This window comes from Heteronotia binoei, chromosome 6 (assembly GCF_032191835.1).
Source record: "Heteronotia binoei isolate CCM8104 ecotype False Entrance Well chromosome 6, APGP_CSIRO_Hbin_v1, whole genome shotgun sequence".
In the NCBI taxonomy this organism is placed as follows: Eukaryota; Metazoa; Chordata; class Lepidosauria; order Squamata; family Gekkonidae; genus Heteronotia; species Heteronotia binoei.
This window is the reverse complement of record NC_083228.1, coordinates 101,676,348-101,693,024: the sequence shown is the minus strand read 5'-3', so window position 1 is coordinate 101,693,024 and position 16,677 is coordinate 101,676,348.

The following is a 16,677-nucleotide window of genomic DNA, read 5'->3' as shown; positions in this document are numbered from 1 at the left end:
TTCTTTCAAATGAATGACAAAGAGGATATAGAATTTCAGACGGTCTGGGATGCCTATAAAGCAGTAATGAGAGGAATATTGATTACCTTGAATAATAAAGATAAGAGAGCAAAAGAAAAACAGTTGTTGGACATTCAAAATGAAATAAAGAAAAAAGAAGGGGAGTTGAGAAAAAGGCCAGGGAAAAAGAAAATTATAAGGGAAATTACAATATTACAAAGGCAAATGAGACATTTGTTAAATAAAGAATTGGAATGGAATTTGAAAGACTACAGCAGATATCTTTTGAGGGAGCAAATAAACCTGGAAAGTATTTGGCTTGGCAACTGAAGAAAAAAAGAGAAAATAAAATTATTAATAAAATTGTGGTAGATGGAAGAGAGGTGGTTAGCCAAGAGGGAATAAAAAGAGATTTTTTTAAGTATTATGCCAAGTTGTTTAAAGATGTCAAAATAAAGAAACAAAAGATGGATGAGTATCTACAAAAGATAAAAATAGAACCCTTAATAGAAAATATGCAAAAAGTTTTGAATTATCCAATTGAAAAAATAGCAATTGAAGCTGCAATTAATGCAATGAAAAATGGAAAGGCACCTGGGCCAGATGGGTATACAGCTAAATATTTTAAAACCTTTAAAGATGAGTTAACACCAAAATTGCAGAAGTTGATGAACATGATAAGAATAAAAGGGAAAATACCAAACACATGGAAGGAAGCTGTTATTTCGTTGATACCAAAGGAAGATAGAGATGCCACGAATGTAAAAAATTATAGACCAATTTCGCTATTAAATAATGACTATAAAATATATACAATAATCTTGGCAGAACGGCTTAAACAACATTTGATAAATTTTATAAAGGAAGATCAAGCGGGGTTTCTTCCCAAAAGGCAAATAAGAGACAATATCAGAACTGTTGTAAATATTGTAGAATATTATGAAAGACATCCAGAAAAGGATGCAGAGAAAGCATTTGACAATTTAAACTGGGACTTTATGTTTGCAGTAATGGAGAAAATAGAGTTGGGAGAAAGCTTTATAAGAATGATAAAAGCAATATACACTGAACAACGTGCAAGGCTATATATAAACGCAGACCTTACAGAAGATATGATAATTAGCAAAGGTACAAGACAAGGTTGTCCGCTTTCCCCATTGTTGTTTATAATGACTCTAGAAATATTACTGATGCAGATCCAAGAAGATAAAGAAATAGAAGGATTAAAAATAAAAAGATTTACTTACAAATATAGAACATTTGCAGATGATATAATGTTTTATTAATGAAAACCCCATACAAGTCACACCTTTGTTGTTAGCCAAAATACAAGAATATGGGGAGTTGGCAGGACTTTGTATTAATAAAGAAAAATCAAAATTTCTATGTAAAAATATGCAACTAAATAAGCAACAAGAATTACAGAGACTAACGGGCTGTGAAGTCACCTCCAAGGTAAAATATTTGGGTGTGGAGATAACAATGAAGAATATTGATCTATTTAAAAATAATTATGAAAAGCTATGGCGTAAAATGGATGAAGATATGTTAAAATGGTACAAACTTAATTTGTCATTGCTGGGTAGAATAGCTGCAATTAAAATTAATATTCTACCAAGTATAATGTATTTGTTTCAAACTATTCCCATTGTGAAAGAAAGTAAACAATTTGATAAATGGCGAAGAAAAAATTCAGAATTTGTGTGGGCTGGGAAGAAACCAAGGATCAAAATGAAAATTTTGACAGATGCAAAAGAGAGAGGTGGATTTCAACTACTGAATTTAAAATTATATCAGGAAGAATTTGTTTAGTGTGGATAAAAGAATGTATAACGCTGTTAAACAAAAAACTCTTAGTGCTGGAAGGTCACGGAAATAAATTTTGCTGGCACGCGTATTTGTATTATGGAAAAAAGAAGATGGACGTTTTCTCTCACCATTATATAAGAAATAACTTGCTAAATACATGGATGAAATACAAGAAAAATGGGGACGAGAGAAAACCGTTCTGGATAGTGCCAGCTGAAGTAATAAAAATAACGGCTGAGATAGGTAAAGAAAAGTGGATGTCATATAATCAATTATTAAAAATACAAAGTGGCAAAATAGAACTGAAAACTGCTGAAGAGTTGAATAATAAATATGATTGGTTCCAAATGCAACAAATAAAGAGTTTGGTGGATAATGATATCAAAACTGAAGGAATAAGAAAAGAACAAACAGAAATGGGAAAAGTTCTGCTTGGAGACAATGAAAAATTAATTTCAAAAAAATATAAATTACTGTTAAAATGGTCTACAGAGGATGAAGTAGTGAAATCTCAAATGATTAAATGGGCAATTAATGTAAAGAAATACAGATGGAAACTTGGGAACACTTGTGGAAGAATTCTATGAAGCTTTTGACGTGTCACAGTATTAAAGAGAACTGTTTCAAAATGATGTATAGATGGTATATGACTCCTAAAAAATTGGCAAAGATGAACAATAAGATTCCAGATAGATGTTGGGAATGTAAAAAACATGAAGGTTCTTTCTACCATATGTGGCGGACTTGTGAAAGGGCAAAAAAGTATTGGCAGATGATTCAGCAAGAAATTACTAAGATCTTGGGATATGAATTTAAGAAAGTTGCAGAGACTTTTCTGTTGGGATTACAAATGGAAAAATTTCCAAAAGAAGATAGAACTGTAAGTTGGTACTTGCTTTCAGCTGCTAGGACATTATATGTGCAGTTGTGGAAGCAAGAAAAAATACCAGAGAAATGGGATTGGATTATAAAAGTTATGACATGGAGTGAAATGGACAAATTAACAAGAATATTAAGAGACTATGATTTAGAACTTTTTAAGATGGAGTGAAAAAAGTTTAGAAGATATGTAGAAAAAGAGTGGAAAATAAAAGGACATTGGACAATTTTTGATAATAATTAAGTTTTAGAAGGAAGAAAAATATAAGTTTTTGTTTTAATAGTTAAGGGTACCTTTAAATATTAGCATTTTAAGTAAATAACACCGGCGGGGGTCAAGTACCGGGGGGAGGGGTGGGTAGAAAGTAATATATGGGGTAGATAAAAGAAGTTATTAAGATGTAAAAAATAGATTTGTTACCATATGTTACCAATAAAATTGTTTTAACCACGGAATTGAAACTGGATGAGTGGATGAAGCAGGATCTAATTTTATCCTGCTTAATTAAACCTTTTAAACAGCTGACTATTTGATACTATCAATAGGCAACACATTTTTATGCAGATAAACTATTATGTCACCTTGGTTTGTTTTCATTCCTCAAACGTTTTGAAGTGTGTCTGTTGTTTAAAGCAATAATTTAGTTGATACAAAACTAATGGAGGTAAATCCTTATCACTTTCAAGATCGCCCCCTCAGAGCCCTAAATCAGTTTTTATATTTTCTGCATCTGTACACATTACCAGTATACTAATTTGCCAAATTTAATTAAATAGTCACATTCACAAGCATCATCATATGAATGAAAATGTAACAGTTGTTTCCCATGTTACATGCTACATTAACCACATCCTCCAGTGTTTTTCTTTTAAAACAACTTGTTGGACAACAAAGAATTTTTGCTGTCATCTTGAAAGCAACAGTTACATAATACACTTGAATACTACATTTATTGCTAAGCGACTAAGGATATATGAAAGTAATAATGAAATCCTATGCAGAGTTACTCCAGTTGAAATTCAATGGGTTTAGCCTGGAGTAATTCTGCACAGGAATGAACCGTAAGAACTTCTGTAGTTATTTTTGAAAAGGCAGAGCATTCACAAAGAGGGATGAGGTGCTGGTTCAGATTTAATTTTTTTTATTAACGTATTTCTGTGCCACTTTTCTCCAATGTTACAAGACTCAAAGTAGCTTACAGACTTTAAAATCACAATACAGTAATTCAGATATCCAAATATTTCATGACATCGATAACTAATCCCTCTTTTATTACAACAAACTCTAGCTGGCATCCAGTCAATTCCTGACAAACGTCAGACCTCAAAAGGCTCACTTGAACAATTACAAGAGAAATCTAGGCTCAAGATGATTTTGGGGGAAATACTCCAATTCCAAAGCATCTACCAAGCCAAGGTCCAGAAAATCAACCACCATCAGATCAGCAGAAAAAGATAAAAACTGCAGTGATACCTGAAAGACTTATGGATGTCCCATGTTCACAGCTGAGGTCTGTTTTATACATGCAACAACATGAAGGCATAGAATTCAGAGGAGGCATAGCTTTTAAATAACAGCAAAATGTGTCAGCATTCTTATTTACATCTAAACTAAACTGGTTGCCAAGTTAAACTGGAAGGAGGAGGAGATAATGATTTTAAGGATGATTTTATAACTGAAATTGTATATGAATTTATAACTGATTGCACATGGTTTTATTGTATACTGTATTTACATGTTGTGAGCAGCCCTGAGCCTGCTTGCGGGGAGGGCGGGATACAAATAAAAAGTTAAAAATAAAAATAACACATCCTTCACTACCAGAAAGAGTCTCAGAGCGGTTTACAATCTCTGTTCCCTTCCCCTCCCCATAACAGACACCCTGTGAGGTAAGTGGAGCTGAGAAAGCTCTAACAGAAACTGCTCTTGAGAGGAACAGCTCTGTGAGAACTTGCAGCTGACTGAAGGTCACATCAGCAGGTGCATGTGGAGGAATGGGAAATCAAACCTGGTTCTCCTAGATAAGAGTCTGCGCACTTAACCACTACACCAAACGGGCTCTCAGTAGTGTAGTTGGGTGGAGAAAGGCCTGGCTGTGTTTTGAGATTTAAGCCAAGAAATGGTGTGGTTCCTGAGTCAGGAACCTTTGGAAATCTGACCCAACAGAGAATCTACCTTTTCCTCAAAAGAAGACAAAGAAGAGTTGGTTTTTAAACCCTGCTTTTCTTTACCCCAAGGAGTCGCAATGCAGCTTAGAATCATCTTCCCTTTCCTTAGGGTTGCCAGGTCTGTGTTGGAAAAAAACCTGGAGACTTCAACAGTTCCTCTGCTCTTCAACAGTTTCTCTTGCTGTTCCTTCAGTGGACTTGAGTTTGAGTAAATATGCATAAAACCATGCTGAAACTTATTTTGCTTAAGAGTAAAGCAGATTTTATAATCTAAGTTTGTCCTGAGGATTTTACAATCTAAATTTCAATTGTAAGGGAAGGTAAGCCAATCAGGGAGAATGACATTATTTTAAAATCTGTATGGGTTTATTTTTTTAGCAATTTATTTATTTATTTATTCATTCATTCATTCTATGACTTGTATCCCGCCCTTCCCATAAAAATGGCTCAGGGCGGCTCACAACAAACGATAAAACAGAATTTAAATTGACATTTACATATATAAACATTTTAAAAAGTCAGAACATTTAAAACCTAAAAACCTTAAAATCTTAACATCAAATCTATACAATATAATTAGCAAGAGTCTAATAAGCTACATTTATTTCCTAGTCAGATGTAGGCTAGCCGGAAGAGGGTTGTCTTGCAGGCCCTGCGGAACTGAGTAAGGTCTGGCAGGGCCCTCCGGCAGCTGGTTCCACCATGTAGGGGCCATTATAGAAAAGGCCCTGTCTCTGGTTGTCTTAAGACGGACTTCTTTAGGCCCGGGGATGGTGAGGTTTTGAGTTCCTGACCTCAGTACTCTCTGGGGAACATGTGGGGAGAGACGGTCCTTCAGGTAGGCAGGTCCCAGGCCATATAGGGCTTTAAAGGTAATGACCAGCACCTTGTACCGGACTCGGTATGAACCTCTGTCTTCGTAGGATTTAATCTCAGTCTACTCAGTCTGAGCCACTCAGCCACGGCCTGTAGTGCCCAGTCCAGATTTTCTGGGGCGCAGACCGGTCGGCCGTCCATAAGCAGATAAAGCTGGGTGTCATCAGCATACTGGTGACACCCCAGCCCATACCTTCAGGCAATCTGGGCAAGGGGTCGCATATAGATGTTAAATAACATCGGGGAGAGAACCGCTCCCTGGGGCACTCCACAATCAAGTGTGCGCCTCCGGGATAGTTCCCCCCCAATCGCGACCCTTTGTCCCCGACCTTCAAGGAAAGAGGAAAGCCACTGCAAGGCCAGCCCCTGAATCCCCGCGTTGGCGAGGCGGCAAGTCAGTAACCGATGGTCGACTGTATCGAACGCCGCCGATAGGTCCAACAGCATCAGCACTGCCGAGCCACCCCAATCCAGATGCTGTTGAAGGTCATCTACCAGGGCAACCAACACCGTCTCCGTCCCATGGCCCGGGCAAAAGCTGGACTGAAGTGGGTCAAGGACGGAAGCGTCCTCCAATTAATTATGTACAAACAGATTTAAAACAAAAATATATAGATAATAGTGTACTGATTAAAAAAAATGGGTTTTCAAAATGAATCCAGCCAGAGTGACCAGTTCCCCCACAGAATTTAAGGCAGGATTTCATTGAAATCTGCCTCCGTTCCTGAGGACTGGAAGGTAGCAAATGTCACCCCCATCTTTAAAAAAGGTTCCAGAGGAGACCTGGGAAATTACAGGCCTGTCAGTCTGACTTCAATACCGGGAAAGTTGGTAGAAACCATTATCAAGGACAGAATGAGTAGGCACATTGATGAACACGGGTTATTGAGGAAGACTCAGCATGGGTTCTGCAAGGGAAGATCTTGCCTCACTTACATTTCTTTGAGGGGGTGAACAAACATGTGGACAAAGGAGACCCAATAGATGTTGTTTACTTTGACTTCCAGAAAGCTTTTGATAAAGTTCCTCATCAAAGGCTCCTTAGAAAGCTTGAGAGTCATGGAGTAAAAGGACAGGTCCTCTTGTGGATCAAAAACTGGCTGAGTAATAGGAAGCAGACAGTGAGTATAAATGGGCAGTCTTTGCAGTGGAGGACGGTAAGCAGTGGGGTGCCGCAGGGCTCGGTACTGGGTCTCATGCTCTTTAACTTGTTCATAAATGATTGAGAGTTGGGAGTGAGCAGTGAAGTGGCCAAGTTTGCGGATGACACTAAATTGTTCATGGTGGTGAGAACCAGAGAGGATTGTGAGGAACTCCAAAGGGATCTGTTGAGGCTGGGTGAGTGGGCGTCAACATGGCAGATGCGGTTCAATGCGGCCAAGTGCAAAGTAATGCACATTGGGGCCAAGAATCCCAGCTACAAATACAAGTTGATGTGGTGTGAACTGGCAGAGACTGACCAAGAGAGAGATCTTGGGGTCGTGGTAGATAACTCACTGAAAATGTCAAGACAGTGTGCGTTTGCAATAAAAAAGGCCAACGCCATGCTGGGAATTATTAGGAAGGGAACTGAAAACAAATCAGCCAGTATCATAACGCCCCTGTATAAATCGATGGTGCGGTCTCATTTGGAGTACTGTGTGCAGTTCTGGTCGCCGCACCTCAAAAAGGATATTATAGCATTGGAGAAAGTCCAGAGAAGGGCAACTAGAATGATTAAAGGGCTGGAGCACTTTCCCTATGAAGAAAGGTTGAAACGCTTGGGACTCTTTAGCTTGGAGAAACATCGACTGCGGGGTGACATGATAGAGGTTTACAAGATAATGCATGGGATGGAGAAAGTAGAGAAAGAAGTACTTTTCTCCCTTTCTCACAATACAAGAACTCGTGGGCTGAGCAGACAGGTTAAAACGGATAAAAGGAAGTACTTCTTCACCCAAAGGGTGATTAACATGTGGAATTCACTGCCACAGGAGGTGGTGGTGGCCACAAGTATAGCCACCTTCAAGAAGGGTTTAGATAAATATATGGAGCACAGGTCCATCAGTGGCTATTAGCCACAGTGTATGTGTGTATATAAATTTTTTTGCCACTGTGTGACACAGAGTGTTGGACTTGATGGGCCGTTGGCCTGATCCAACATGGCTTCTCTTATGTTCTTATCCCCCAGTATATGTAAACTTAATATTGCTATATTTTCTCTAAGCAGTAGCATCCATTTTGGCAACAACAGGTGGAAGAAGAATTACAGGATCACCACTGGGCTCATCTATATTCCTATAGCAGTTAAACTGTCCTGCAGTTAGATAGGTTTGTCAGTAATCGATAATCTCTGGGGACTACTAAAGCCTTTGGTATATTATCAGAGTAACCACGTCATTAAAGTTTAATCAGGCTATAATTAGGGACACTAGAAGAGTATGGCAAGGGCAGGCTCCTGGGCTGAACAGCTGGAGCCTTTCTCTGCTTGAAGAACTAGAAGCAATACTGATTACTTTCAAAAAATATGTCCCTTGTTACCATCTGCACAGATGGGGTCTGAAGAGGTAGATTTTTTTTTTAAATGTATCTATGTATGCCAAAAAGGAGAGTCATGGGAAATATTGCTCAGTTCCTCCATAAACTATATTGCAATATTTATCTTTTTCTGTCTGTAACTGGAACTTACTGAGGAGTAAAGACACTGCTTACTGAAGAATAAAGACACTGGCTCATAATATGATTAACAGGGACATTATTCCTGCAAATGCTGACTTAACAAATCTCAGCCTGACAAGAAACCTTGATTTTGGAGAAACCCCAGTAAGATAGGAGAATTGGTCATCTTTTAGTCTATAGAGAGGCGCAGAACACACTTCTTCATTCAGTCTCAGGTACATTTTTTGGAAGCAAGCACTACTGATTTAAATGGAACTTCCTTCCCTCTATTAGTGGTTGATGATGTAGCCAGGGCTTTTTTTTTCTTCTTCATGAACTCTCTGGAGTTCATGAGGGGCTGGGGGAGCATGATGTCACTTGTGAAGTCACAAAAATATTAAAATAAAAATGTAAAAATAAGATTTAAATGAAGGAATGCCCAGTAGACAGTACAGGAAACTTGTTGCTCTCATCGAGGGTGAGGTGCTGGCTGCAAATCCAGGTAGAGTCTGGGGTGGATGCCAGTAGGAGGGAGAAAATCAACTGTAGCCTACCCAATGGCTGCTGTTTCTTGTGCTGACTCCCAAGTGACCATGGCTTGGACTACAGCCCCAGCAGGCCTGAGGCAAAGCTACTTCTTGCACTCCCCAGCTGGCTCCTCTTCTGTGCTGAGGCCCATGTGGCTTTGGCAGGGCACTCCTAGCACCATCCTTGGCCAGCTCCCCCAATTGTGCCCCGGCATGGTGGGGGTGGAGCTTGGGACACCCTTTGCCAGCTCTGTCTGGCAGAACAGCTCTACCAGGACAGCCAACCACCATTTTTGCCTTCTGGCTTCCAGATTCTCATGGTCTTTGCTGCTCCCTCTTAGTGAGAGCGACTGTAAGGAGCAAGAGCCACTCTGCAATGGCAGCAATGGTAGACTTCTTCAGATGAGGGAGCATAGCAAATTTGAGGGCGGGGGGAGAGCTGTCACCTGTGTGTGTGTGTGTGTGTGTGTGTGTGTGTGTGTGTGAGAACCATGTGATAACTGAGAACCATTAAAAGGATTTTGGACTATTTTACGAAGGCTAAAATGAAATGTAAAGCAACTGAAGATTGTTCATCAATGTCAAGGATTTAATCAATCAATCCAGCTGGAATTTCAACTCCCAATAATTCAGTTTTGGACCTTCAAAATGCAATAAGAGACTCAGGAAGTTTCACTTCGTTTTCTGAAGTTAATGAAAACTTCTGGCCCAGTTGTTGGACAGCAGAAGAATGAATTTGCAGGGAAATGATTGGTTATTTTTTCATGATAGCAAGTTACGTTGCTCAGTGTACAAAAATGTTGGATGCTAAGGCACAGAAAAGAATGTGGATATGCAGCTTTCTAAAGGATGGATAAGTTGTGAGATAACATCTAATGGTGAAAATAGGAAACAGCAACTAGCATCTCTGAGGAAAAAGATTTTTGATTATAGAGAAAGTGCTGGCCATAAAGCTGCAGTAAAAATAATCAAAGAAGGAAAAAAAGAAAAGCTTCAAACAAGTATGCCTGGAGTCACTAGCAAGAGTGGTTGCTTGGCCATGTTATGTTTTATATACAGGATGTGTGCTTGAAGAAATATACCTGTATATAAAAACAGCATGGTTTTAAAAGCATATAAATATATGTATGACGTTTTTCAATTACAGGAAATGAGCCTGCTGAACTTTGCCTGTTGGATACTGAAACCAAACAAATATTGAGATCACAAATGAACTCTTATTTTTTAAAAATAAAATGTAGCTTATTAAAATTATAGTACAGCCAGCTCTGAATTAGGAAATACCAGGAGATTTGGTGGTGGAGCCTGAGCAAGGCAAGGTTTCTGGAGGGGAGGGACTTCAAAGGAGTATAATTCCATAGAACCCTCCTTCCAAAGCAGCCATTTTCTCCAGGCGAACTGATCCCTGTCACCTGGAGATCAGTTGTAATATTGGGAGGTTGACAACTAGCGTGGCCAGACCATCCCGGTCACACGGGAAAGTCCCGGTTCTGGCCCCCAATTCCCGGCTCCCGGGCTGGCTATACCGGGACCATTAGAGGTCCCGGTTTAGCCAGCCAGAGAGCCAGTGGGCCGCGCGGGCAGGGAACGCGGCGAGTGAGGGAGGGAGCGTCCCTGCGCATGCGCAGGGCGATTGTGGGCGGGCTCTGCGCATGCAGGCGGAGGCCGGCACTGGTCGCTGGAGGGCCTCCAGCGACCAGCGCCGGCCTCTCCGCCGCCTCCCCGGCCTCCGCCACCACCGCTGGGCCCCGCGCGCGGGCCTCCACTGCAGGCGGAGGCCGGGGAGGCGGCGGAGAGGCCGGCGCTGGTTGCTGGAGGGCCTCCAGCGACCAGCGCCGGCCTCTCCGCCGCCTCCCCGGCCTCTCCGCCGCCTCCCCGGCCTCTCCGCCGCCTCCCCGGCCTCTCCGCCGCCTCCCCGGCCTCTCCGCCGCCTCCGCCACCGGGCCCCGCGCGCGGGCCTCCACCCGCCCTGGAAGCAGGTAAGCAGGGCAGGCAGGGAGGGAGGGGGCCGAAAGCGGGGGGGCGGCTGGCGGGAGGGGGCGGCCTTCCTTCCCTCCCTCCTCCCTTCCTCCCTCCCTCCTTTCTTCCTTCCTTCCCTCCTTCCCTCCCTCCTTCCTTTCTTCCTTCCTCCCTCCTTCCTTCCCTCCCTCCTTCCTTTCTTCCTTCCCTCCTCCCTTCCTTCCCTCCCTCCCTCCTTCCTCCCTCCCTCCTTCCTTTCTTCCTTCCTTCCCTCCTTTCCTCCCTCCCTCCTTCCTTCCTTCTTCCTTCCCTCCTCCCTTCCTTCCCTCCCTCCCTCCCTCCCTCCTTCCTCCCTCCCTCCTCCCTCCCTCCCTCCCTCCTTCCTTCCCTCCCTCCTTCCTTCCTTCCTTCCTTCCTTCCTTCCTTCCTTCCTTCCTTCCTTCCTTCCTTCCTTCCATCCATGGCTCTCAAATATCCGATGTTCATGCATTGCGGCTCTCAAACATCTGACCTTTATTCTGTGTTGCTCTTTTGTTAAGCAACTCTGGCCACCCCTGGAGTAGACAATACTGACTTTGGTGGACCCAAGCACTGATTCAGTGTAAGGGAGCTTTGTGTTTGTGTCTTCTGGTGCAATTTTGTTCTCAAATCCTGTATTTACTTCATCAGTATATGAGATAAGGCACTTTCTCAACTGTGCTGCATAATGCAGCCTATTTATTTTGTCCTGTTTGCTCTGTTGGCTCTATCTGCGCCACCTTCATCACTTTCGGGGTGTGGATCCCCCAGTGGGGTGGTCTCCCGACTCCCTCCGCCGGCTGTTTCTGATAGCCCTGCGCCCCCTCTTTCATTTGATATGTGTCCCGTGCGGGTGCCACCCTCCCGCTGGGAGATGCTGCAAAATGAGCCCCCTTGAGGCTTATGGCGGCAGGGCTCGGGGGAAGCGAGCTAGACTGCTGTTCTTTTGAGGGGTTATAGAGTGTTTCGAGCCCGTCCCTGTGGCATTGGTCCCATCGTTGTGGGGCCCAGGGGGCCGGCGCAGCGGCCCGCTGAAGCAGCCTGTCGGTCACTTCCGGGTTCCTGTCCTGCATCTCGACCTGTGTTATTAGTGACAGGCTGCTTCGGCTTGCCACTGCGCCGGCCCCCTGGGTCCCACAACGATGGGACTGATGCCACAGGGACGGGCTCGAAACACTCTATAACCCCTCAAAAGAACAGCAGTCTAGCTCGCTTCCCCCGAGCCCTGCCGCCATAAGCCTCAAGGGGGCTCATTTTGCGGCATCTCCCGGCGGGAGGGTGGCACCCGCACGGGACACATATCAAATGAAAGAGGGGGCGCAGGGCTATCAGAAACAGCCGGCGGAGGGAGTCGGGAGACCACCCCACTGGGGGATCCACACCCCGAAAGTGATGAAGGTGGCGCAGATAGAGCCAACAGAGCAAACAGGACAAAATAAATAGGCTGCATTATGCAGCACAGTCTCACTGGAATCTCACTGGAATCTGACTGGCTTCTCAGCGTGGAACCCGTTCTCTCTAGTCTTCTCACTTTGAAAAAAGTAAAAAAAGAGTTTTATTTAACTTTATTTCCCCCTTTCCCTCTCTATAAATAATCTTGGTGTTTCCGGCGGTGATATTTGGGGGATTTTTGGGGACGTCACAGGAAGTGTTGTGAAGTCACTTCCTGTTTCCGGCAGTGGCATTTGGGGGAAATGATGTCATTTGGGGAAAATGATGTCACAGGAAGTGATGTCACTTCCTGCTTCCGACAGGTGGCGCGGGGAAAATGATGTCACAGGAAGTGATGTCACTTCCTGTTTTGGGCAGGTGGCGCGGGGGAAATGATGTCACAGGAAGTGATGTCACTTCCTGTTTCCGGCGGTGGCATGACACCACCGGAAGTGATGTCACCGCAAGTGACGTCACTTCCTGTTTCCGGCGGCGGTGCAGGTATACACCATCAATTGATGGTTATGGTTTCCTCCAAAGAATCGAGGGAGTTGTAGTTTGGTGATGTTTTTTTTTTTTTACTGGCGATCACTATTTATCCCCATTCCCAAGGAAAAGGGGATGATTTTTAACCAGTTTAAAGACTGTACTGCAGATATAGTCTTAAACAATTTAAGTTTCTAAATATTTACTAAATAATGTTTAGTGAATGAACAAAAAGAAAACATTGCATTTGGAGAGAATGACATTATAACCCACTTTATTAAAAAAATCTCACGATTCTCCTTCCAAAGAAATAATTGGCCTCTGTTGTGTTTCATAGGAAGAGCAATTGTTTCTGCGCCACATTTTCTGGATTAAATAGTGCATTTGTGCAATTTGGTTCTGCAGAAATGGCAGAATATTGCTAGGTAAATGAGCACTGACTTTCAGCTTTGCCAAAAATTTCTAGGAGTTTTAAAGGGCAGCTTAATAAAGAATGTATTTTAGCAAACCTGTCGGGAAGTGACAAAAGCATGAATTATCCTTTCAAGTTCAAATCTGGAAAAAGGTCACTGTTTCTTGGCAAGCCTTCACTAAGTGAAAGCAGTCTTGCTTGATACTTTCCTCTATGCGTCTGAATTTACAAAATAGGTTCCTGAGTCTCATTTTCCAAGGAATGACACAATGCAGGTGCCCTACATAACCCATTAACTCTCCACTTAATTTCTTTTTCAGCTGCTTGTCTCTGTATGGCCAATCAATTTGAACCCTGTTTCATCAGGAGGGAAGGCAACATGGCATAGTCCAATCTTATCAGATCTCGGAAGCTACGTGAGGTTGATACTTGGAATTGAGACCACATAGACTGGTCTATCTAGGCCCAAAGGAAAATTCTGCAGAACAAGATAATGGCAAGCTACCTCTGGTTGTCACTTACTCCTTTCCTGGAGTCATCATAAGTTGGCTGTGACTCAATGGCACTTTACACACACACACAAGTCCTATGAGGAAAGGTTGAAGGAGCTCAGTATGTTTAGTCTGGAGAGGAGACAACTGAGAAGCGATATATTAACCATCTTCAAGTACTTGAAGGGCTGTCATACAGACATTGGTGCAGAGTCACTGTCTGCTGACTCAGAAGTTCAGACCAAAACCAATGGCTTGGAATTAAATCAAAACCGTTTTTGGCTAAACATTAGGAAGAACTTTCTGACAGAAATTGATAGAACTTTCAGTGGAACGGACTTGCTTTGGAGGTGGTGGACTTTCCTTCTTTGGAGGTTTTCAAACAGAGGCTAATCAGGGGCATCAAAACTCGGCCTGCGGGCCGGATCTGGCCTGCCCAAGGCTTTGATCAGGCCTGCGGGGCTCTTTTCTCCCCCCCCCTCCTCCTGTCCTTACCCTTTGAAGCACCCAGGCTCTTAAAGCTCCCAAGCTCTTTGAAGCTTCCAGGCTAAGGTTCTTTCCGTTTCAGCCTGGGAGCTTCAAAGGCTATTTGATGGACCCTTTAAGGCTCTTCCTGCCTTTCCTTGCTGGATTTTAAGATCCATTCCATATTTTCCTTGCAGCTTTGTCTGTATTCTGCAATGGTTTCAAATGGAGTGGAGATAGGGTTGCCAAGTCCAACCCCAGAAATATCTGGGGACTTTGGGGGTGGAGCCAGGAGACACTGGGGTGGAGCTAGGGGGGAGGGGGGGAAATGGCGCCGGGGAGCGTGGCGAGCCGCCCCATCTTGGAGCGGGTAACGCCGCTGCACAGCTGCCGCCTCTTCTCCGCTCGCCGTGGCTGCTCCTCTGAGATGGGCTCAACCTGAGCCCATCTTGGAGGAGTAGCCATGGCGAGCGGAGAAGAGGCGGCAGCGGTGCGGCAGCCTCGCCCGCTCCACACCGTCTCTGGGGTGGAATCAGAGGGGGGTTGGAGGCGGGACGGGGGCGTGGCGAGCCGCGAGTCCGGGTCCTAGAAGGGCCCGGATTCGCGGCTCGCCATGCTCCTGGCCTGCCTCCGCCCTTCCCTTCTTTGGTTTTGCCTGCGCTGCTGCCGCCTCTTGGCTGCTCCTCCGAGATGGGCCCATCTCGGAGGAGCAGCTGCGGTGGGCAGGGAGGGGGCGGCAGTGGCGCGGCGGCCTCGCCCGCTCCGGGATGGAGGGGCTTGCCATGCTCCCCGGCGCCGTTTCCCCCCTTCCCCCACTTCCATTTTTTTGGGGAGCGGGGGAAGAGGGTGGAAATCCCGGGGTCCCCCCGCCAGGGCGGAAGGGTTGGGAAGCCTAAGTGGAGATGGCCAGTTCCTTGCAAATAAAGGGTTGATGCTTTGAGCCAGATTATCTCTGCTGAATGGACCTGAGAACTGGTGCCTAGTGAGTACTCTAACCTGGTAACCCACAGCCAAAGGGGCATATTACACTGGAGAGCCATTGTCAATGCAAGTAGACCTGGGGCGGGGAGAAGATTGCAATGCCTAGCCGTTCCATGTTTTAATAGACTCATAGCATTTTATATTTTTTAATTTCTGCTGTGATCCTTCTGCTTTTTTGTTTTATTTTTAAAACTGCATTGCTAAATCTCACTATTCCCCCATCTTTTCATTTTAAACTAAATATCACAGAATTTTAAACATGTTCTCTTTCCAACATTTGGCCAGCTGAAGCTGTTGGTTGCTGGAATGGTCTCCTTGCAAATAAAGAGTTGTTTCTTTGGGTCAACTTGTCCCTGGAAAGCATTTCACTTTACCACTGTTTTTGAGATCAGGGAAACAAAATTTAAAAGTGCATTTTATGGGATTAAAATATCCAAAAAACGAGGCAAGGATTGGTTTATCAGTGAAAATTAGTTTGATTAGTTCAAACTACAGTGATGGAGAGATTATGAGATCCACAGAAACAGAGAAAGCAGTAGAACCTGGAGAAGAACCATAACCAGGAACTGCATGGGAAGAATCAAAAGCAGAACATTTGAAGGTTATAGTTTGCCAAAGAAGATGACGCTGGGCTGACAAGCCTCATGATGTTTTTCCTGCCTGGATATCTTTTCCATCACCTGTCATAAACATAAATGACCAACACCTGTCTTACCATAAACATACTAGAGGCTAAATAAACACATTAGCCCTCTCTCCCATATCATTGTGCATGTTTTTCCATACTAATGAAAAAGCTATATTTGAAGCAATCATAAGAAGAAATGAAAGCACTCACAAGTAGAAGTTACAACTGGTTAACAAAGGCCCTAAGGGAGGGATGAGAGAATGAATGCAAGAGAGCATTTATGATTAAAGTAGGGTGCTGTCATAAATTGTACCGTTTTGCCAGTCATTTAGCTTTATTGATTGTGATAAGCAGAGGCACAATATTTTATTTTAAAAGTGCATGAACATAGGCTCTGTCATGTTTAAGGCTGCAATCCTATGTACTCGCTTGGATTTATTTCTAAGTAAACAGCAAATCACCAAGAAAGCTATTATAAAAATTAAAATATCAAAATTGTAATATTCTCATATTTTCTGTCTGATGAAAGCTGTCCCATTTTCTTTTTCATTACCTTTCTTATTCTCAAAGAGTAACTGAACAACATTCCAATTTTCATTTTGTAGGCTCCCAACCTGCTTCACTCATTTCTTTTTAGATGTCTGTGTTAGAGAGGAAATAAAACTAGGCAGAAGATTTTAAGAATTTGCACTGGCAACAAAATGTTACACAGGACGTTTGTGCGCACTTTACTCCCTCAGCCTCCATTTTCTATGCATTTTTTATCAGCCACCAGCAATTGTTATTGCACTATAGCATTATGTTACAACAATCTGCAATAGGAAATATCCTGTGAATTCTTTACTTTTGTTTTTTAAAAGTCTCTAATCCTTTTTATTGTGGAGGTAACTTCAAAACAAAAAGGCCCAG